Source organism: Felis catus, chromosome C1 (genome assembly GCF_018350175.1).
Source record: "Felis catus isolate Fca126 chromosome C1, F.catus_Fca126_mat1.0, whole genome shotgun sequence".
In the NCBI taxonomy this organism is placed as follows: domain Eukaryota; kingdom Metazoa; phylum Chordata; class Mammalia; order Carnivora; family Felidae; genus Felis; species Felis catus.
Window position 1 is genome coordinate 109,320,783 of NC_058375.1, and position 23,712 is coordinate 109,344,494.

The 23,712-nt window shown below is 38.8% G+C and overlaps 1 long non-coding RNA gene across 1 annotated transcript in view; it reads left to right on the top strand.

Annotated features, from left to right (window-relative positions):
* Window positions 1-23,495, top strand: part of LOC111561828 — a 51,635-nt gene extending 28,140 nt beyond the window's left edge. The window contains exons 2-3 of the long non-coding RNA XR_002744734.2: window positions 20,959-20,999; window positions 22,811-23,495. This is a non-coding gene — a long non-coding RNA (uncharacterized LOC111561828). The remainder of the gene's footprint in view (window positions 1-20,958; window positions 21,000-22,810) is intronic.
* The last annotated feature ends 217 nt before the right edge of the window (window positions 23,496-23,712 follow it).

Here is a 23,712-nt window from a genome sequence, read left to right on the forward strand (position 1 = left end):
ATGGAAAATCCGATAGACTCCACCAAAAGTCTGCTAGAACTGATACATGAATTCAGCAAAGTTGCAGGATACAAAATCAATGTACAGAAATCAGTTGCATTCTTATACACTAACAATGAAGCAACAGAAAGACAAAGAAAGAAACTGATCCCATTCACAGCCTAGATTTAAAAGGGAGAGAATGATACTCTGCATACTTGAGGAGAAAGAGCTACATACAATTTTTCAGAAATTTTCTGCACAGGGTATTGGTCACTCCTCCATATTTATTCAATAACTTATTTATATGGGTATGGACTCATGGATATTTATTTTATACTTTGGGCTAAAATCTTATAGTACATTATTTATTAAGATACTCAAATATTTCAACTTTGGCCATTGGTAGTTCTTTCAATTGACTCCTGGTGCCCCTTTGACATACCCATCAATGTGAATTTACATTTTTTGAGTACTTTCTTAACTTGTGGCACTACAAGTTGTTTCAGGCATATTTTGCATATTCCCTGCTTCAGCCCTAAAATCAGTCATTTATCTGAAGAGTCCTATTTTCTTATAATAGAGAATAGTACAATAAATATCTGGACACTTAATGTGCTCATACTTATGCAGTGTGGTTGCTTCTAGGTACTCTCAGCTGACAAAGCAAGGGAATATATGTGCATATGCTGTTTCATGTATCTACATATATCTATAAATATTTGAGTTTCACACATATGAACCAAAACAAGCTAAATATAAGGTGACACTGATATATTCAACTCCAGTCAAGTACCGCACTGATTACTTTAGCTCATTGCTTATTTGTAACCTTCACATCAACAGTGAGAAAACCAGCTCTCACCTCTGTTACTCATTTACTTTGATTTTAGTACACATGGTAAAATGGTTCTGTTCTCAATTTTCAGTGTCTGTGTGCTTCCAACGCTTTAGACACCAGCTAGGTATCATATAATTCAACTATCTACCCAGAGATAGCCTCATATCCCTCAGGTTAAGGGCTTAGTCCTACACGACGATCATCTGTTTGACTTCAGACACCAAATGCAAGTCCAGGTTGTCACAGCTGGACCCCAACAGCTCTAGATTGGAGGTGCCAACAAACCCCTCCTTGCGTTTGATTAAATTGTTAGAGCGCCCTACAGAACTCAGAGAAACATTATAATTGGTAGGTGGCTGGTTTATTATAAAAGAATATGACTCAGAAACATACAAATGGGAGAGATGCATAGAGCAAGGTATGTGGAAAGGCATGTAGCTTCCATGTCCTCTCCTGGCACCACTCTCAGAATCTCCACATGTTCACCAACCCAGAAGCTCTATGAACATTGTCCTTTTGGTTTATATGAAGGCTTCATTACCTGTGTATGTTGATTAAATCATTGGTCATTGGTGAATGAACTTAATCTCCAACTCCTCCCCCCTGCTGGGAGGTCCTGGGAAGTCAAGCATGGGACTAACTGTTCCAACCCTCTAATCACATGGTTGATTCCAAAAATGGGCACAAAGACCAAATATTTATCATAATGTTTCTTATCATAAACCACAATATGGTTAGAGGTTTCACTACAATGTGGTAGAAGTTTCAGAATTTTTAACCTGTAGCTCAGGGGGAATCAACTTTGCCAGTTAGAGTAGGGTGCTTTATGTACTGTTCTTTTTACCTTTGATATTATAATGGCCACTTATTCCTAAGTTACTTAGGTCAACACTTTTTCTAAAACTCCCTTCAGTGAGAATGTATCATAGATTTGTAATACAATTAGATTCTCTAGCCAGTGTCTGTATTCTGTCCTGGGACACCCCAACCTCCTAAATTAATTTTAAATATTTGTATACAATAAGGTGCATTTTCTGTGTTGTAAGTTCTATGGGCTTTGGCAAACATATATTGTCATGTATTTACCCTCAAGGTATCATGCAGAATCATACACTATTGTATTGTATGGTATCATACAGATACTATGCAGATATGTGGATTTTAAGTATTTTCTCTGAGGAGTTACTTGTCTTTCTTTAGCATCATTTTTTTTTTTTGCAGAGCATTAGGTTTTAATTTTAATAAAGTATAGCCTACCTATTTATTATTTCATGGATCATGCTCTTAAGAGTTTTATCTAAAAAGCTTATTACCAAACCCAAAGTCACATAGATTTTCCCCAGGTTTTATTCAAGACATTTTATACTTTCGCACTTTACCTTTAGGTCTATAATCCATTTTGCTTTTCTTTTTGCATAAGATTTCAGGTGTAGGCTTATTTTATTGGTATTTCTAGTTTTCTTTATAGATTCCATGTATATTTTGCTAGATTTACATATCAGTCTCTTTTCCTTTCTCCATTCCTCCCTCCATCCCTCTCTCTCTCCCCTTTTTTCTTCTTTCTTTCTTTCTTTCTTTCTTTCTTTCTTTGTTCTCTTTCTCTCTTTGCTTTCTTTCTTTCTTGGGACTATTGTAAAAGATACTGTTTCCTAAATTTCAAATTCCAATAGTTTAATACTGGTATATGGGAAAGCTATTACATTTTGTACATTGACCTTGTATCCTACAATTTTTCTATACTTACTTATTACTTTTGGGAGTTTTTTGTAGATTCCCTGTGGTTTTCTACATGGACGATAATGTCATCAGGAAAAAAAATTGCTGATTTGTTTCATCCTTTTCAAACTGTTCTCCCCTTATTTCTTTTTCTTGGCTTATTACCTGTACAGGACTTCTAAGACAATGTTGAATTGGTGTGGTGACAGAGGACATTGCTGTCTTTTCATTGTCTTATTTAGAAAATTGTTCAGTTGCTCATTTTTAAGTATGATGTTAGCTATATGTTTTATTTTGTTGTTTGTTTATTATGTATGTATGTATGTATGTATGTATTTATTTATTTATTTTTGGTGTCTATGTTTTTATATTATTTTTTTAAATATTTACATATGAAATTTATTGTCAAATTGGTTTCCATACAACACCCAGTGCTCATCCCAACAGGTGCCCTCCTCAATACCCATCACCCAGTCTCCCCTCCTTCCGCCCCCCATCAACCCTCAGTTTGTTCTCAGTTCTTAAGGGTCTCTTATGTTTTGGCTCCCTCCCTATCTAACTTCTTTTTTTCCCCTCCCCCATGGTATTCTGTTAAGTTACTTAGGATCCACATAAGAATGAAAACATATAGTATCTGTCTTTCTCTGTATGACTTCTTTCACTTAGCATAACACTTTCCAGTTCCATCCACGTTGCTACAAAAGGCCATATTTCATTCTTTCTCATTGCCACGTAATATTCCATTGTGTATATAAACCACAATTTCTTTATCCATTCATCAGTTGATGGACATTTAGGCTCTTTCCATAATTTGGCTATTGTTGAGAGTGCTGCTATAAACATTGGAGTACAAGTGCCCCTATGCATCAGCACTCCTTTATCCCCTGGGTAGATTCCTAGCAGTGCTATTGCTGGGTCATAGGGTAGGTCTATTTTTAATTTTCTGAGGAACCTCCACACTGTTTTCCAGAGTGGCTGCACCAATTTGCATTCCCACCAACAGTGCAAGAGGGTTCCTCTTTGTCCACATCTGTTGTTGCCTGAGTTGTTAATTTTAGCCATTCTGACAGGTGTGAGGTGGTATCTCATTATGGTTTTGATTTGTATTTCCCTGATGATGAGCGTTGTTGGGCATTTTTTTCATTTGTCTGTTAGCTATCTGGAAGACTTATTTGGAAAAGTGTCTATTCATGTTTTCTGCCCTTTTCTTCCCTGGTTATTTGTTTTTGGGGTGTTAGGTTTGATAAGTTCTTTATATTTTTGGGATACTAACCCTTTATCTGCTATGCCATTTGCAAATATCTTCTCCCATTCCATCAGTTTCCTTTTAGTTTTGCTGATTGTTTCCTTTGCTGTGCAGCAGCTTTTTGTTTTTATGAGGTCCCAATAGTTCATGTTTTGCTTTTGCTTCCCTTGCCTCAAGAGACGTGTTGAGTAAGAAGTTGCTGCGACCAAAATCAAAGAGGTTTTTGCCTGCTTTCTCCTCGAGGATTTTGATGGCTTCTTGTCTTACATTGAGGTCTTTCATCCATTTTGAGTTTGTTTTTGTGTATGGTATAAGAAAGTGGTCCATGTTCATTCTTCTGCATGTCGCTGTCCAGTGTGTTTTCCTAGCACCACTTGCTTTGTCAAAGATTAGTTGCTCATACATTTGTGGATCCATTTCTGGGTTCTCTATTGTGTTCCATTGATCTGTGTGTCTGTTTTTGTGCCAGTACCATACTGTCCTGATGATTACAGCTTTGTAATACAGCTTGAAGTCTGGGATTGTGATGCCTTCTGCTTTGGTTTCTTTTTCAAGTTTGCTTTGGCTATTCTGTGTCTTTTCTGGTTCCATACTAATTTTAGGATTGTTTGTTCTAGCTCTTTGAAGAATGCTGGGGTTATTATTTTTTTTATTATTTCTGTTCCTACTTATATTTTTTTCAATATGATTTGAAATTTATTGTCAAATTGGTTTCCATACACACCCAGGGCTCAACAAAAAAGGTGTCCTCCTCAATACCCATCACCCACCCTCCCCGCCCTCCCACCCCCCATCAACCCTCAGTTTGTTCTCAGGTTTTAAGAGTCTCTCACGCTTTGGCTCTCTCTCACTCTAGCTTCTTTTTTTTTTTCTTCCCCTGCCCCAAGGACTTCTGTTAAGTTTCTCAGGATCCACATAAGAGTGAAAACCTATGGTATCTTTCTCTGTATGACTTCTTTCACTTAGCATAACAATCTCCAGTTCCATCCACGTTGCTACAAGAGGCCATATTTCATTCTTTCTCATTGCCACATAGTACTCCATTGTGTATATAAACCACAATTTCTTCATCCATTCATCAATTGATGGACATTTAGGCTCTTTCCATAATTTGGCAATTGTTGAAAGTGCTGCTATAAACATTGGAGTACAAGTGCCCCTATGCATCAGCACTACTGTATCCCTTGGGTAAATTCCTAGCAGTGCTATTGCTGGGTCATAGGGTAGGTCTATTTTTAATTTTTTGAGGAACCTCCACACTGTTTTCCAGAGCGGCTGCACCAGTTTGCATTCCCACCAACAGTACAAGAGGGTTCTCATTTATCTACATCCTCTCCAGTATCCATAGTCTCCCGATTTGTTCATTTTGGCCACTCTGACTGGCGAGAGGTGATATCTGAGTGTGGTTTTGATTTCTATTTCCCTGATGAGGAGCGATGTTGAGCATCTTTTCATGTGCCTGTTGGTCATCTGGATGTCTTCATTAGAGAAGTGTCTATTCATGTTTTCTGCGCATTTCTTCACTGGGTTATTTGTTTATCGGGTGTGGAGTTTGGTGAGCTCTTTATAGATTTTGGATACTAACCCTTTGTCTGATATGTCATTTGCAAATATCTTTTCCCATTCTTTTGGCTGCGTTTTAGTTTTGTTGATTGTTTCCTTTGCTGTGCAGAAACTTTTTATCTTCATGAGGTCCCAATATTTCATTTTTGCTTTTAATTCCTTTGCCTTTGGGGATGTGTCAAGTAAGAAATTGCTGAGACTGAGGTCAGAGAGGTTTTTTTTCCTGCTTTCTCTTCTAGGGTTTTGATGGTTTCCTGTCTCACATTCAGGTCCTTTATCCATTTTTAGTTTGTTTTTGTGTATGGTGTAAGAAAGTGGTCTAGTTTCATCCTTCTGCATGTTGCTGTCCAGTTCTCCCAGCACCATTTGTTAAAGAGACTGTCTTTTTTCCATTGGATGTTCTTTCCTGCTTTGTCAAAGATTACTTGGCCATACTTTTGTGGGTCTAGTTCTGGGGTTGCCATACTATTCCATTGGTCTATGTGTCTGTTTTTGTGCCAATACCATGCTGTCTTGATGATGACAGCTTTGTAGTAAAGGTTAGAGTCTGGTATTGTGATGCCTCCTGCTTTGGTCCTCTTTTTCAAAATTACTTTGGCTATTCGGGGCCTTTTGTGGTTCCATATGAATTTTAGGATTCCTTGTTCTAGCTTTGAGAAGAATGCTGGTGCAATTTTGATTGGGATTGCATTGAATGTGTAGCTAGCTCTGGGAAGCAATGACATTTTAACAATATTTATTCTTCCAAACCATGAGCATGGAATGTTTTCCATTTTTCTATATCTTCTTTAATTTCCCTCATAAGCTTTCTATAGTTTTCACCATACAGATCTTTTACAGTTTGGTCAGGTTTATTCCTAGGTATTTTATGCTTCTTGGTGCAATTGTGAATGGGATCAGTTTCTTTATTTGTCTTTCTGTTGCTTCATTGTTAGTGTATAAGAATGCAACTGATTTCTGTACATTGATTTGTATCCTGCGACTTTGCTGAATTCCTGTATCAGTTCTAGCAGACTTTTGGTGGAGCTATTGGGTTTTCCATGTATAATATCATGTCATCTGCAAAAAGCGAAAGCTTGACTTCATCTTTGCCAATTTTGATGCCTTTGATTTCCTTTTGTTGTCTGATTGCCGATGCTAGCACTTCCAACACTATGTTAAACAACAGCAGTGAGAGTGGGCATCCCTGTCATGTTCCTAATCTCAGGGAGAAAGCTCTCAGTTTTTCCCCATTGAGGATGATATAAGCTGTGGGCTTTTCATAAATGGCTTTTATGATCTTTAAGTCTGTTCCTTCTGTCCCGACCTTCTCGAGGGTTTTTATTATGAAATGATTCTGAATTTTGTCAAATGCTTTTTCTGCATCGATTGACAGGATCATATGGTTCTTATCTTTTCTTTTATTAACGTGGTGTATCACATTGATTGATTTTCGAATGTTGAACCAGCCCTGCATCCCAGGAATGAATCCCAGTTGATCATGGTGAATAATTCTTTTTATATGCTGTTGAATTTGATTTACTAGTATGTTATTGAGAATTTTTGCATCCATATTCATCAGGGATATTGGCCTGTAGTTCTCCTTTTTTTTACTGGGTCTTTGTCTGTTTTAGGAATCCAAGTAATACTGGCTTCATAGAATAAGTCTGGAATTTTCCTTCCCTTTCTATTTTCTGGAATAGCTTGAGAAGGATAGGTATTATCTCTGCTTTAAACGTCTGGTAGAACTCCCCTGGGAAGCCATCTGGTCCTGGACTCTTATTTGTTGGGAGATTTTTGATGACTGATTCAATTTCTTCGCTGGTTATGGGTCTGTTCAAGCTTTCTATTTCCTCCTGATTGAGTTTTGGAAGTGTGTGGGTGTTTAGGAATTTGTCCATTTCTTCCAGGTTGTCCAGTTTGTTGGCATATAATTTTTCATAGTATTCCCTGATAATTGCTTGTATCTCTGAGGGATTGGTTGTAATAATTCCATTTTCATTCATGATGTTCTCTATTTGCGTCATCTCCCTTTTCTTTTTGAGAAGCCTGGCTAGAGGTTTGTCAATTTTGTTTATTTTTTCAAAAAACCAACTCTTGGTTTCGTTGATCTGCTCTACAGTTTTTTTAGATTCTATATTGTTTATTTCTGCTCTGGTCTTTATTATTTCTCTTCTTCTGCTGGGTTTAGGCTGCCTTTGCTGTTCTGCTTCTATTTCCTTTAGGTGTGCTGTTAGATTTTGTATTGGGGATTTTTCTTGTTTCTTGAGATAGGCCTGGATTGCAGTGTATTTTCCTCTCAGGACTGCCTTCACTGCATCCCAAAGCGTTTGGATTGTTGTATTTTCATCTTCATTTGTTTCCATATATTATTTAATTTCTTCTCTAATTGCCTGATTGACCCATTCATTCTTTAGTAGGGTGTTCTTTAACCTCCGTGCTTTTGGAGTTTTTCCAGACTTTTTCCTGTGTTTGATTTCAAGCTTCATCGCATTGTGGTCTGAAAGCATGCATGGTATGATCTCAATTCTTGTATACATTTGTAGGGCTGTTTGTAACCCAGTATGTGATCTATCTTGGAGAATGTTCCATGTGCACTCGAGAAGAAAGTATATTCTGTTGCTTTGGGATGCAGAGTTCTAAATATATCTGTCAAGTCCATCTGATCCAATGTATCATTCAGGGCCCTTGTTTCTTTATTGATCCTGTGTCTAGATGATCTATCCATTTTTGTAAGTGGAGTAGTAAAGTCCCCTGAAATTACCATATTCTCATCAATCAGGTTGCTTATGTTTGTGATTGTTTTATATATATGGGGGTTCCCATATTTGGTGCATAGACATTTATAATTGTTACCTCTTCCTGATGGATAGACCCTGTGATTGTTATATAATGTCCTTCTTTATCTCTTGTTACAGCCTTTAATTGAAAGACTAGTTTGTCTGATATAATTATGACTACTCCAGCTTTCTTTTGACTTATAGTAGCATGGTAGATAGTTCTCCATCCCCTCACTCAATCTGAAGGTGTCCTCAGGTCTAAAATGAGTGTCTTGTAGACAGTAAATAGATGGGTCTTGTTTTTTTTTTATCCATTCTGATACCCTATGTCTTTTGGTTGGAACAATTATTCCATTTACATTCAGTGTTATTGTAGAAAGATATGGGTTTAGAGTCATTGTGATGTCTGTAGGTTTCATGCTTGTAGTGATATCTCTGGTACTTTGTCTCACAGGATCCCTCTTAGGATCTCTGGTAAGGCTGGTTTAATGGTGATGAATTCCTTCCATTTTTGCTTGTTTGGGAAGACCTTTATCTCTCCTTCTATTCTAAATGACAGGCTTGCTGGATAAAGGATTCTTGGCTGCATATTTTTTCTGTTCATCACATTGAAAATTTCCTGCCATTCCTTTGTGGCCTGCTAAGTTTCGGTATATAGATCCCTCACGAGTCTTATCAGTCTCCCTTTATATGTTAGAGCATGTTTATCCCTATCTGCTTTCAGAATTTTCTCTTTATCCTTGTATTTTGCAAGTTTCACTATGATATGTTGTGCAGAAGATGAATTCAAGTTATGTCTGAAGGGAGTTCTGTGTACCTCTTGGATTTCAATGCTTTTTTCCTTCCCCTGATCAGGGAAGTTTTCAGCTATGATTTGTTCAAGTACACCTTCAGACCCTTTCTCTCTCTCTCTCTCCTCTGGAATCCCTATTATATGGATACTATTGCATTTCATCTCATCACTTAGTTCTCTAATTCTCCCCTCATACTCCTGGATTTTTTTTTTATCTCTCTTTTTCTCAGCTTCTTCTTTTTCCATAATTTTATCTTCTAATTCACCTATTCTCTCCTCTGCCTCTTCAATCCGAGCTGTGATGGCCTCCATTTTATTTTGCAGCTCATTTGTAGCATTTTTAGCTCCTCCTGACTGTTTCTTAGTCCATTGATCTATGTAGCAATAGATTTTCTGCTGTCCTGCATACTTTTTTCAAGCCCAGCGATTAATTTTATGACTATTATTTTAAATTCATTTTCTGTTATATTGCCTAAATCATTTTTGATCAGTTTGTTAGCTGTCGCTACTTCCTGGAATTTGTTTTGAGGAGAATTCTTCCATTTCATCATTTTGGATAGTCCATGGAGTGGCGTGGAACTGCAGGGCACTTCCCCTGTGCTCTCTGGAGTAACATGTGTTGGTGGTTGGGCCGCAGTCAGACCTGATGTCTGCCCCCATCCCACCGCTGTGGCCACAGTCAGACTGGTGTGTACCTTATCTTCCCCTTTCCCAGGGGCAGGACTCACTGTGGAGTGGTGTGGCCCCTGTCTGGGCTACTTGCACACTGCCAGGATTGTGGTGCTGCTTCTATGGGATCTGGTGTATTAAGCAGGGTGGATCCGCAAGGTGTACAGTGGCAAGAGGGGCAGCCTCAACTCGGTTTGACTTTGCGGGAGGGGCCCTGCGGTACTGGGAGGAAGGCAGACCTGTCAGAGGGATGGATCCACAGAAGCACAGCTTGGGTGTTTGTGTGGTGCAAGCAAGTTCCGTGATGGGAACTGGTTCCCTTTGGGATTTTGGCTGGGGGATGGGCAAGGGAGATGGCGCTTCCCAGCACCTTTGTTCCCTGCGGAGCTGAGCTCTCTCCTCTGGGACTCAACAACTCTCCCTCCTGTTGCTCTCTAGCCCTCCTGCTCTCTCAGCAGTGCTGTTGACTTATAACATTCCAAGTTAAGTTCTGCTGGCTGTCAGAACTCATTCCCTCCAGCCCCTCTGCTTTTGCAAGTCAGATTCAGGGCCTCTGCCTTGCCAGGTGGGCAGCCCCTTCACCATCCCAGCTCCTTTCTGCCAGTCCTTGTAGTGAGCACCGCGTCTCTGCCCTTCCTACCTCTTCTGTGGGCCTCTTGTCTATGCTTGGCTCCAGAGAGTCCATTCTTGTAGTCTTCTGGCAGTTTTTTGGGTTATTTAGGCAGATGTGGGTGGAATCTAAGTCATCAGCAGGATGTGGTGAGCCCAGCGTCCTCCTACGCCATCATCTTCCCTGCTTAGGCCTGCTGGTGTTATTTTGATAGAGATTGCAGGAAGAGCCTTCCTAATCCTAAGGTTTTGAGAGTGTATGATGATGATGATGATGATGATGAATGCATGTTGAATTATGTTGAAGACTTTCCTGCATCTATTAATAGAATAATATGTTCATTTCTTATTCAGTCTGCTAATGTAATGTATTAGACTGTTTTTTGATGTTCAAGTGTTAAATAGGTTATATTCCTGGAATGAACCATATTTGGTCATGATGTATTATTATTTTTGTATCTCACTGGATTTGGTTTACTAGTATTTTCTTAATATCATAGTTTTAATTTGTTTAGCTGCTTTGTTTTTATATAAATTCCATTTTCAAAAAATTGAATTGGAGTGTGTTCCTCCTCCTTCTATTATGCAAAAAAAAAAAAAAACTTTGGAGAATTGATATTAATTTTCCTTCTAATATCTGGTAGCATTCCTCAAAGGAACTCTATGGGCCTTGTAAGCTTTTAATTATTAATTCCATTTCTTTAGTAGGTATGGTGTTATTCAAGTTATTTCTCTCTCCCGGAGTGGGTTTTTCTCATTTCATTCTTTCTAGAATTGATTCATTTCATCTAAGTTGTCAACTTTGGAGGCATAAAGTTGTTCACAGTATTCATTTATCTTTTTTATTTTTATTATTATTTTTTTAGGTCCACGGATCAGCAGTAGTTGGATCACTTTCATTTCTGATACCGTCAACTTATACTTCAAGTGTATTTCTCTTTTGGTTAGATGGATAGGACGATTTTTTAATTTATCGTTTAAAGACCTAGCTTTTGATCCTGTTGGTTTTCTGTTTTTCTGTTTTCAACTATATTGAATTCCTTCTAATTTTTATTATTTACATTCTTCTGAGTGTTTCAGCTTATTTTGTTTATTTTTTCTCTAATTTCTTAAGGTAGAAGCTCAGGTAGTTTATGTTAGATCTTTCTCTTTTTAAATATTTATTTATTTATTTATTTATTCATTCATTCATTCATTCATTCATTTAGATGGGGGCAAAGTGAGAATCCCAAGCAGGCTCTGCACTGTCAATGCAGAACCCGATGTGGGGCCCAATCCCAGGAACCATGAGATCATGACCTGAGCCAAAATAAAGGGTTGGATTCTTAACCTACTGAGCCAAACCTTAGCCTTAGATTTTTCTTTTTAAAAAATATATGCACTTAATTGTACAAAGTTTACTCTAAATATTGCTTTAGCTGTTTCCCCACTTTGATAAGTTGCATTTTCATTTTATTTCATTCAAAATTTTTAATTTCTCTTGAATTAAAAAAAAAATTTTTGCTATTTAATGTTTGAGATGTGTTGTATAATCTCCAAGCACTGGGGAAATTTCCAGCTATCTTTCTGCTATTGATTTCTATTTTTTTTTCCATTTCATCTAAGAACATACTTTTTATTATTTCTATTACTTTAAATTTGTGTGTGTTTTTATGGTCCAGAATATGGCCATAAATGTTTCATATTAGCTTGACAAGAATATGTATTTTTCTACAGATGTATGGACTATTCTGTATGTGTCCACTAGATTAACTTGATTCACAGTGCTATTCAGCTACACATTTTTTTTCCTGCCTGCTTAACCTATAAATTATTGACAGAAGCATGTTGAAATCATTAACTATTACAGTCGATTTATTTTTTCTCCTTTCACTTCTAATCAGTGATTGTTCAAAAATTTTATACTTGTTTTTTTGTTATTGTTAGATGCTCACAGATTTAGGATTGCTTTTTGTTCTTAGAGAATTGACCCCTTTATAATTAAATAATGTCCTTCCTTTAACTCTACTAAGCCTCATTGTTCTGCAGTCCACTTTCTCTTGGATTAATATAGCTATGGCAGCTTTCTCTTGATTAGTGCTAACAGGGCATATGTTACTTTATCTCTTTATTTTTAACCTGTGTCCTTATGTTTAAAATGGGATTCTTAGAGTCAACATATAATTGGTGTTGTTATTGCTGTTGTTTTAACCCACTCTGACAATCTCTATGTTTTACTTGGTGTGCTTAGGTAATTCACATTTTAAATGATTATTGATATAACTAGACTAATATCTTCCATCTTGCAACTACTTTCTGTCTATTGCATTTTTTCTTTGTTTCTTTTTTCCTCTCATTTTCTGCCTTTTGTTTTAATTGAGCATTTTATATGACTCTACTTTATCTCTTCTCATCATATTACTTATACTTAAAAATAGTGATTGTTTTACAGCTTACTTTATACATTTTTAACTAATATAAATCTACCCTCAAATAGTACTATACTACTTAACATTTACTCTAGTCACCTTATATTTATAATTTCCCCCACCCATCTCTTGGAATGTTGCTGTCATTGAATTCACTTATTTATATACTATAATCATCCATTATTATTATTATTATTTTAAGCATTGAATTATCTTTCAGATCAATTAAGAATACAAACAATAAATTATTTTATTTTACCTTTATTCCTTCACTGATGCTCATCTTCGCTTTATGTAGATCCAAATTTCTGGTCTGTGTTATTTTTTTCTTTTGCTTGAAAAGATTATTTTAACATTTTTTTCCCCCAGAGAACATTTGCTGTCTACGATTTTTTTTTCAGTTATAATTTGCTAAGAAAATATTTCTCCTTCACTTTTGTTTTTTTTATTATTTATTTATTTATTTATTTATTTATTTTATATATGAAATTTATTGTCAAATTGGTTTCCATACAACACCCAGTGCTCATCCCAAAAGGTGCCCTCTCCAATACCCATCACCAACCCTCTCCTCCCACCCACCCCCCATCAACCCTCAGTTTGTTCTCAGTTTTTAACAGTCTCTTATGCTTTGGCTCTCTCCCACTCTAACCTCTTTTTTTTTTTTCCTTCCCCTCCCCCATGGGTTCCTGTTAAGTTTCTCAGGATCCACTTAAGAGTGAAACCATATGGTATCTGTCTTTCTCTGTATGGCTTATTTCACTTAGCATCACACTCTCCAGTTCCATCCACGTTGCTACAAAAGGCCATATTTCATTTTTTCTCATTGCCACGTAGTACTCCATTGTGTATATAAACCACAATTTCTTTACCCATTCATCAGTTGATGGACATTTAGGCTCTTTCCATAATTTGGCTATTGTTGAGAGTGCTGCTATGAACATTGGGGTACAAGTGGCCCTATGCATCAGTACTCCTGTATCCCTTGGATAAATTCCTAGCAGTGCTATTGCTGGGTCATAGGGTAGGTCTATTTTTAATTTTCTGAGGAACCTCCACACTGCTTTCCAGAGTGGCTGCACCAATTTGCATTCCCACCAACAGTGCAAGAGGGTTCCTGTTTCTCCACATCCTCTCCAGCATCCATAGTCTCCCGATTTGTTCATTTTGGCCACTCTGACTGGCGTGAGGTGATACCTGAGTGTGGTTTTGATTTGTATTTCCTTGATAAGGAGCGACGCTGAACATCTTTTCATGTGCCTGTTGGCCATCCGGATGTCTTCTTTAGAGAAGTGTCTATTCATGTTTTCTGCCCATTTCTTCACTGGGTTATTTGTTTTTCGGGTGTGGAGTTTGGTGAGCTCTTTATAGATTTTGGATACTAGCCCTTTGTCCGATATGTCATTTGCGAATATCTTTTCCCATTCCGTTGGTTGCCTTTTAGTTTTGTTGGTTGTTTCCTTTGCTGTGCAGAAGCTTTTTATCTTCATAAGGTGCCAGTAATTCACTTTTGCTTTTAATTCCCTTGCCTTTGGGGATATGTCGAGTAAGAGATTGCTACGGCTGAGGTCAGAGAGGTCTTTTCCTGCTTTCTCCTCTAGGGTTTTGATGGTTTCCTGTCTCACATTTAGGTCCTTTATCCATTTTGAGTTTATTTTTGTGAATGGTGTGAGAAAGTGGTCTAGTTTCAACCTTCTGCATGTTGCTGTCCAGTTCTCCCAGCACCATTTGTTAAAGAGGCTGTCTTTTTTCCATTGGATGTTCTTTCCTGCTTTGTCAAAGATGAGTTGGCCATATGTTTGTGGGTCTAGTTCTGGGGTTTCTATTCTATTCCATTGGTCTATGTGTCTGTTTTCGTGCCAATACCATGCTGTCTTGATGATGACAGCTTTGTAGTAGAGGCTAAAGTCTGGGATTGTGATGCCTCCTGCTTTGGTCTCCTTCTTCAAAATTCCTTTGGCTATTCGGGGCCTTTTGTGGTTCCATATGAATTTTAGGATTGCTTGTTCTAGTTTCGAGAAGAATGCTGGTGCAATTTTGATTGGGATTGCATTGAATGTGTAGATAGCTTTGGGTAGTATTGACATTTTGACAATATTTATTCTTCCAATCCATGAGCAGAGAATGTCTTTCCATTTCTTTAAATCTTCTTCAATGACCTTCATAAGCTTTCTATAGTTTTCAGCATACAGATCCTTTACATCTTTGGTTAGATTTATTCCTAGGTATTTTATGCTTCTTGGTGCAATTGTGAATGGGATCAGTTTCTTTATTTGTCTTTCTGTTGCTTCATTGTTAGTGTATAAGAATGCAACTGATTTCTGTACATTGATTTTGTATCCTGCAACTTTGCTGAATTCCTGTATCAGTTCTAGCAGACTTTTGGTGGAGTCTATCGGATTTTCCATGTACAGTGTCATGTCATCTGCAAAAAGTGAAAGCTTGACTTCATCTTTGCCAATTTTGATGCCTTTGATTTCCTTTTGTTGTCTGATTGCTGATGCTAGCACTTCCAGCACTATGTTAAACAACAGCGGTGAGAGTGGGCATCACTGTCGTGTTCCTGATCTCAGGGAGAAAGCTCTCAGTTTTTCCCCGTTGAGGATGATGTTAGCTGTGGGCTTTTCATAAATGGCTTTTATGATCTTTAAGTATGTTCCTTCTATCCCGACTTTCTCAAGGGTTTTTATTAAGAAAGGATGATGGATTTTGTCAAATGCTTTTTCTGCATCGATTGACAGGATCATATGGTTCTTCTCTTTTTTTTTTTTTGTTAATGTGATGTATCACCTTGATTGATTTGCGAATGTTGAACCAGCCCTGCATCCCAGGAATGAATCCACTTGATCATGGTGAACAGTTCTTTTTATATGCTGTTGAATTCGATTTGCTAGTATCTTATTGAGAATTTTTGCATCCATATTCATCAGGGATATTGGCCTGAAGTTCTCCTTTTTTACTGGGTCTCTGTCTGGTTTAGGAATCAAAGTAATACTGGCTTCATAGAATGAGTCTGGAAGTTTTCCTACCTTTCTATTTCTTGGAATAGCTTGAGAAGGATAGGTATTATCTCTGCTTTAAACGTCTGGTAGAACTCCCCTGGGAAGCCATCTGGTCCTGGACTCTTGTTTGTTGGGAGATTTTTGATAACCGATTCAATTTCTTCTCTGGTTATGGGTCTGTTCGAGCTTTCTATTTCCTCCTGGTTGAGTTTTGGAAGAGTGTGGGTGTTCAGGAATTTGTCCATTTCTTCCAGGTTGTCCAGTTTGTTGGCATATAATTTTTCATAGTATTCCCTGATAATTGTTTGCATCTCTGAGGGGTTGGTTGTAATAATTCCATTTGCATTCATGATTTTATCTATTTGGGTCATCTCCCTTTTCTTTTTGAGAAGCCTGGCTAGAGGTTTGTCAATTTTGTTTATTTTTTCAAAAAACCAACTCTTGGTTTCGTTGATCTGCTCTACAGTTTTTTTAGATTCTATATTGTTTATTTCTGCTCTGGTCTTTATTATTTCTCTTCTTCTGCTGGGTTTAGGCTGCCTTTGCTGTTCTGCTTCTAATTCCTTTAGGTGTGCTGTTAGATTTTGCATTTGGGATTTTTCTTGTTTCTTGAGATAGGCCTGGATTGCAATGTATTTTCCTCTCAGGACTGCCTTCGCTGCATCCCAAAGCATTTGATTGCTGTATTTTCATTTTCGTTTGTTTGCATATATTTTTAAATTTCTTCTCTAATTGCCTGGTTGACCCACTCATTCGTTAGTAGGGTTTTCTTTAACCTGCATGCTTTTGGAGGTTTCCCAGACTTTTTTCTGTGGTTGATTTCAAGCTTCATAGCATTGTGGTCTGAAAGTATGCATGGTATAATTTCAATTCTTGTAAACTTATGAAGGGCTGTTTTGTGACCCAGTATATGATCTATCTTGGAGAATGTTCCATGTGCACTCGAGAAGAAAGTATATTCTGTTGCTTTGGGATGCAGAGTTCTAAATATATCTGTCAAGTCCATCTGATCCAATGTCTCATTCAGGGCCCTTGTTTCTTTATTGATCCTGTGTCTAGATGATCTATCCATTTTTGTAAGTGGGGTGTTAAAGTCCCCTGCAATTACCACATTCTTATCAATAAGTTTGCTTATGTTTATGAGTAATTGTTTTATATATTTGGGGGCTCTGGTATTCGGCACATAGACATTTATAATTGTTAGCTCTTCCTGATGGATAGACCCTGTAACAATTATATAATGCCCTTCTTCATCTCTTGTTACAGCCTTTAATTTAAAGTCTAGTTTGTCTGATATAAGTATGGCTACTCCAGCTTTCTTTTGGCTTCCAGTAGCATGATAAATAGTTCTCCATCTCCTCACTCTCAATCTAAAGGTGTCTTCAGGTCTAAAATGAGTCTCTTGTAGACAGCAAATAGATGGGTCTTGTTTTTTTATCCATTCTGATACCCTATGTCTTTTGGTTGGCACATTTAATCCATTTACATTCAGTGTTATTATAGAAAGATATGGGTTTAGAGTCATTGTGATGTCTGTATGTTTTATGCTTGTAGTGATGTCTCTGGGACTTTGTCTCACAGGGTCCCCCTTAGAATCTCTTGTAGGGCTGGTTTAGTGGTGACAAATTCCTTCAGTTTTTGTTTGTTTGGGAAGACCTTTATCTCTCCTTCTATTCTAAATGACAGACTTGCTGGATAAAGGATTCTTGGCTGCATATTTTTTCTGTCTAGCACCCTGAAAATCTCGTGCCAATTCTTTCTGGCCTGCCAAGTTTCAAAAGAGAGATCAGTCACAAGTCTTATAGGTCTCCCTTTATATGTGAGGGCATGTTTAGCCCTTGCTGCTTTCAGAATTTTCTCTTTATCCTTGTATTTTGCCAGTTTCACTATGATATGTCGTGCAGAAGATTGATTCAAGTTACGTCTGAAGGGAGTTCTCTGTGCCTCTTGGATTTCAATGCCTTTTTCCTTCCCCAGTTCAGGGAAGTTCTCAGCTATTACTTCTTCAAGTACCCCTTCAGCACCTTTCCCTCTCTCTTCCTCCTCTGGGATACCAATTATGCGTATATTATTTCTTTTTAGTGTATCACTTAGTTCTCTAATTTTCCCCTCATACTCCTGGATTTTTTTATCTCTCTTTTTCTCAGCTTCCTCTTTTTCCATAACTTTATCTTCTAGTTCACCTATTCTCTCCTCTGCCTCTTCAATCCGAGCCGTGGTGGTTTCCATTTTGTTATGCATTTCGTTTAAAGCGTTTTTCAGCTCCTCGTGACTGCTCCTTAGTCCCTTGATCTCTGTAGCAAGAGATTCTTTGCTGTCCTGTATACTGTTTTCAAGCCCAGCGATTAATTTTATGACTATTATTCTAAATTCACTTTCTGTTATATTATTTAAATCCTTTTTGATCAGCTCATTAGCTGTTGTTATTTCCTGGAGATTCTTCTGAGGGGAATTCTTCAGCTTGGTCATTTTGGATAGTCCCTGGTGTGGTGAGGACCTGCAGGGCACTTCCCCTGTGCTGTGGTGTATAACTGGAGTTGGTGGGCGGAGCCGCAGTCAGACCTGATGTCTGCTCCCAGCCCACCGCTGGGGCCACAGTCAGACTGGTGTGTGCCTTCTCTTCCCCTCTCCTAGGGGCCTCTCCACTGTGGGGTGGCGTGGCCTTTCTGGGCTACTTGCACACTGCCAGGCTTGTGATGCTGGGGATCTGGCATATTAGCTGGGGTGGGTAGGCAAGGTGCACGGGGGCAGGAGGGGCAGGCTTAGCTCGCTTCTCCTTAGGTGATCCACTTCAGGAGGGGCCCTGTGGCAGCGGGAGTGAGTCAGATTCGCTGCCTGAGGTTTGGCTCCGCAGAAGTGCAGAGTTGGGTGTTTGTGCGGATTGAGCAAGTTCCCTGGCAGGAACTGGTTCTCTTTGGGATTTTGGCTGGGGGATGGGCGGGGGAGATGGTGCTGGCAAGCGCCTTTGTTCCCCACCAAACTGAGCTCTGTCGTCTGGGGGCTCAGCAGCTCTCCCTCCCTTTGTCCTCCAGCCTTCCCGCTTTCCGAGCAGAGCTGTTAACTTATGACCTCCCAGACGCTAAGTCGCGCTTGCTGTCGGAACACAGTCTGTCAGGCCCCTCCACTTTTGCAAGCCAGACTCGGGGGCTCTGCTTGGCCGGTGAGCTGCCCCTCTGTCCCAGCTCCCTCCCACCAGTCCGTGGAGCGTGCACCACCTCGCCGCCCTTCCTACCCTCTTCCGTGGGCCTCTCGTCTGCGCTTGGCTCCGGAGACTCCGTTCTGCTAATCCTTTGGCGGTTTTCTGCGTTATTTAGGCAGGTGTAGGTGGAATCTAAGTGATCAGCAGGACGCGCGGTGAGCCCAGTGTCCTCCTAAGCTGCCATCTTCCCTCCTCTCCCTAATGTTAATTTTTAAAGAGAGTTTGTAAAGGGAGCTCTGGGAATAAGACGGGAAAAGAAAATTCCAATTTAATTGATATGGGTGAGACCCCCATACATTTTCATGTCCCTAACTCCCCAGGTGATTCTCATATCTCTCCTTCACTTTTGAAATATAATTTCACTGGATATAGAATTCTAGGATGACATTTTCCCCTTGCATTTTATTTTATTTATTTATTTTATTTGAAAGTTTTTATTTAAATTCCAGTTAGTTAATACACAGCATAATATTAGTTTCAGGTGTACAATATAGTGATTCAACACCTCCATACAACACCCAATGCTCATCACAGCAAGTGCACTCCTTAATATTTTACAACTCCACTCTTTTCTTGTTTATGTGGTTCCTTATGAGAAGTCTATTATAATTTTTGTCCTCATTTCTGTGTAAGTTTTTTTTTTTTTCAGTTTCACTCAAAATTCTCTCTGTGTTGTTAGTGTTCTCTGAGCTCCATGTTTTTTGGCCTGTCATTAATTTTGGAAAATTCTTAGTCACTGTTATTTAAAATATTTCTTATGGCATCCTCTCTCTTCTCTATCTGGTATTTCAATTGCATGAACGTTACACTTTTTAATAACTTCCCTGACTTTTTGGATCTCTTAGAGCTATTATATTTAAAAAAATTTTTTGTCATTGCATTTAGGTTGGAAAGTTGCTATTAACTTTTCTTAAAAATTACTGATTCTTTGTGCTGAGCCTGCTGATGAGCCTGTAAAAGGTATTCTTCATTATTTTTTTCTGTGATTTTGAGGCCAATGATTTTCTTTTGATAATTTTTATAGTTTCCGTTTCTCTGGTGACAATTCATATCTGATTTTGCAAGTTTTGTACTTTATGCATTAGAGTCCTTAACATGTTAATTCTTTTACATTCCCTTCCTGCTAATTTCAACATCTGTGTTCCATATGAATATGGCTTTTATACTTTCTTTGTCTCTTTGTCAAAAACCGTTTGTTCTTATGTTTTTGCATGCTTTGTGATTTTTTTTGTTGCAAGCAGACATGTTTTAGTGGGTAACTGGTGCTGAGATAGCAGGTCTTTAGTGTGAGAATTCGTGCTATTTTTTTTTAATTTTATTTATTTTGAGAGAGCGAGAGAGAGCAGGAGAGGTTCAGAGACCGGGAGAGTCAGAGAACCCCAAACAGTCTTCGTGCTATCAGCACAGAGCCAAATGCAGGGATTGATCCCAGAAGATCATGACTTGAGCCAAAACTAAGAATCAGACACTTAACTGACTGAGCAACCCAGGCTCCCTCTGCTGTTATTTCTAGGAGGTGAGATGTATTTAATTCTTGTTGTAGTTGTCAGTGCTAGTGTCTTCAAATTTTTATCTTTCATCTTGGTTTGAGGCTTCCCTATAAACTACCCCTCAAAGAAAAATTGTCTTGTAGCTCTTTCCAATGTAATCCACTGTAATTTTGGAGAATTGGTGTGGGGAAAGGGTTTGGGTATGGGAGCATTTTAGAATCTTTTGATGAAGCCTCAGTAATTCAGTGGCTTTTTCTCAGGCAGTAGTCTTGACACAACTTTCTCCCACTTCCCCTTCCCTCTGATTCCTTTCCTTGACTGCATCATGCCTGTGCCCAGCTGACTTTGTTTTATTTCTTCTTATGTGAGATAGGGAGGCCAAAGGAAATTGGACTCAGGAAGAATACCATTCCTAGATTGGATAGGGCTTCAGAATTGTGCCCTGGTAAAGTCATTCCCCCTGGAGACTAAGGGGAAGAAGAAGGTTGTGGGTATGTTTGACAATTAATATTTCCATTCCCCTTCCAGTGTATTTTTCACAGATCCTTATCATAAGAACCTTATAAAAGAAAGAGTCATGGAGGTGTGAGAGCCCCTAATACAGAAGCTTCCCTGGAGTTTCCCATTCAATTAGTCCACATTCAACCTCCAGTAAGTTCTCAAAATGACCATTTATTTCTACAGGTTTGTGACTTCAGAGGCTTAAACCATGTAAACAACTCCAGGTAAGCAACTCTTGGGTGCTGGAAATCTCTGGATGTGTCTGTCTCTCCAGAGTTCAGGGTGGTTGTTTGCCTTGTGACCTCAGTTTTCTGATGGGTTCAAGTTTACCTAGCTTTTTTTCTGGTAAGGATGGTAGTGATGATTTCCAAGCTCATTACAAGTTCATCTCTGGATTAACATCATTTTTTTTTTTTTTGAGAAAGAGCACAAGTGGGGAGGGGCAGAGGGAGAAGGGGAGAGAGAGAGAGAGAGAGAGAGAGAGAATCTTAAGCAGGTTTCACACAGTGTGGAGCCTGGTATGGGGCTCAAACTCACAATGGTGAGATCAAGACCTGAGCCAAAATCAAGAGTCAGATGCTTAATTGACTGAGCCACCCAGGCACACTGAACATGAATTATTTTTAATGTTTTCTGTCTTACTACTCTGCACTGAATTCTGGCCAGTGTCTTCAAATCTTTCTAGTACTACTATACTTAATCCCACTGTTATCTTTTTAATTCAATGAAAATATATGTGCGCTTGAATTTTAAAAATCAAATAATTCAAAATTATTTAGCTTTTTTTTTCAACGTTTTTAATTTATTTTTGGGACAGAGAGAGACAGATCATGAATGGGGGAGGTACAGAGAGAGAGGGAGACACAGAATCGGAAACAGGCTCCAGGCTCCGAGCCATCAGCCCAGAGCCTGATGCGGGGCTCGAACTCACGGACCACGAGATTGTGACCTGGCTGAAGTCAGATGCTTAACCGACTGCACCACCCAGGTGCCCCAGAATTATTTAGCTTTTATTCAAATATTCCTGTTTAATAAACACTGCCCTTTCCTGCTCTTCAGTCATCCCTTCCAATACTTTTAAATATATTTAATTTTATTGCTCTACATCTTCCTTGACCATATGCTCTGAGGTGTGAACAGTAGGAGAGTGGGAACATGTAGTTCAGAGACTCCACTTTGTAGTCAGGGTGAGCTGGTTCAAAATCTTCATGCCAACACAGAGATGGTGTGATCTTGGGGAAGCTTCCTCCAAAATATAGATGTCTCACTTGTGAAATGCTAATATTAATAACTGAGAATTCATCAGTAATGGAAGTCTACTTCAGTGTCTAGCACTCTTATTTTAGACATGCTGATGTTTATTCTCATATCTTACCTAACTGATGTTGTCTAGGTTATCAAAGATGACCTAATTCCTTAATAAATAGATCCAGACAACCCCCAGACCCTTACTCCATCTTCAAGTACTCCTCTCAGCCTCAGGGCTAGTGCTGATGGAAATGCTGGGATGGACGGTGCGCTTCTCACTGTCCCCAGGCTTGTTCCCCCTCTTGCAACAGTTAGGCCCTTGTGCTCAGCCCCACTTCATTGAGTAATTATTCATCTTTCCCCCACATTTTCACAGTTTTAACTGAACCTGGATGCTGTCCCATGATAGTTGAGTGTTGATTTTCCTGGAGTTGGCATTGAGCTCAGCTTCTGTGTTTGAGGCAAATTTCTTGGTGCCAAGGGTACAGTAGACAGAAAAGGACACTATACACATAGGGATTATATGCCAATGGGGAAACAGCACAGACACCTAAACCAACTCAATTACCAAATAACAGAATCACCAAGAAGGTAAAGCTGGGCTAGGTAGAGAGAGTGGTAAGTGAGGTATTCTCTGGGTGAATGGGGACAGTCCTTTGTACTACCTTAAGCAATTGAACCTGAGACTTTGTAGCATCAGACTCAGTTGTCTTCTTCCAACACCCTTCCCTCCCCCAAGCCACCCTTTCTGGTTCTTACAGCTGTCTTTTGCCTTTTTGTCTTCCAGGGATCCACAGTGTGGGGCCCCATGAAGTATTAGCCTTTCTCTTTTCATTCAACCTCATAGACTCTAACTGGAAGTGACTGTCATGGCCAAATAAACTAATTTCACCAAAATGTTAATGACTAAAGTTTGCAAACATCTTTCACCATTAAGAAAGATAACTTAAGAGACCCAGATATCAGTTCAAGGGAAAAATTATTTTATAATTCCAGACGTTGCAAGGAAATGTTGGAGAAATATTTTGGTCATTATTATAGATAGGTAGCCTTCCTCTTGCCTTTTCTCAAGAAATGGAGAATACATATGCTTTGCATTTGAGTCCAGTGATTAAATAGGATTGCCACTCATTTCCCCACACTAGGTCATATTTTATTCAACTTTATAAAAGGCAAAAGACATTCCTGCCCAGTTCCAGAACAAGATGGTACCGATTTACTTTTTCTGATGGGTGGTCTTGTCTATACTTCCCTACAAATACAACTAAATTCCTTGCAAGTTATATAACAAACAATGAGATAGTTCTGAAGACTAGAGAGAAGAAAGTAAAAGGTTAGGGACTTTAGGGCTTGAGTACCAGTGCTTTGTGAGTTACCTGTGCTTCATTTTTATCTCCCATGTGCTCTTGAATTGGGCATCATGCAGGCTTGAAAGCCAACATCCTCCCCTACCCCCAAGAAAAGACAAATGAAAAGCCTTCTCTCCATGTCCACAGGATTGGGAAAAGAGAAGCCCAAGCAGGACCAAGTGCGGAATCCCACTCCTGTTTCACAAAGGGAGTTCCAGTGGGTGGTATGAACTAGTCTCACCATCTCCCTTCATTCCACAACTTAGACTCAAGTGTCAAATCCACACCAGCATCAGCCAAGCCCTGGTCATCCCAGTCAATACCACACAACCAGTTTACT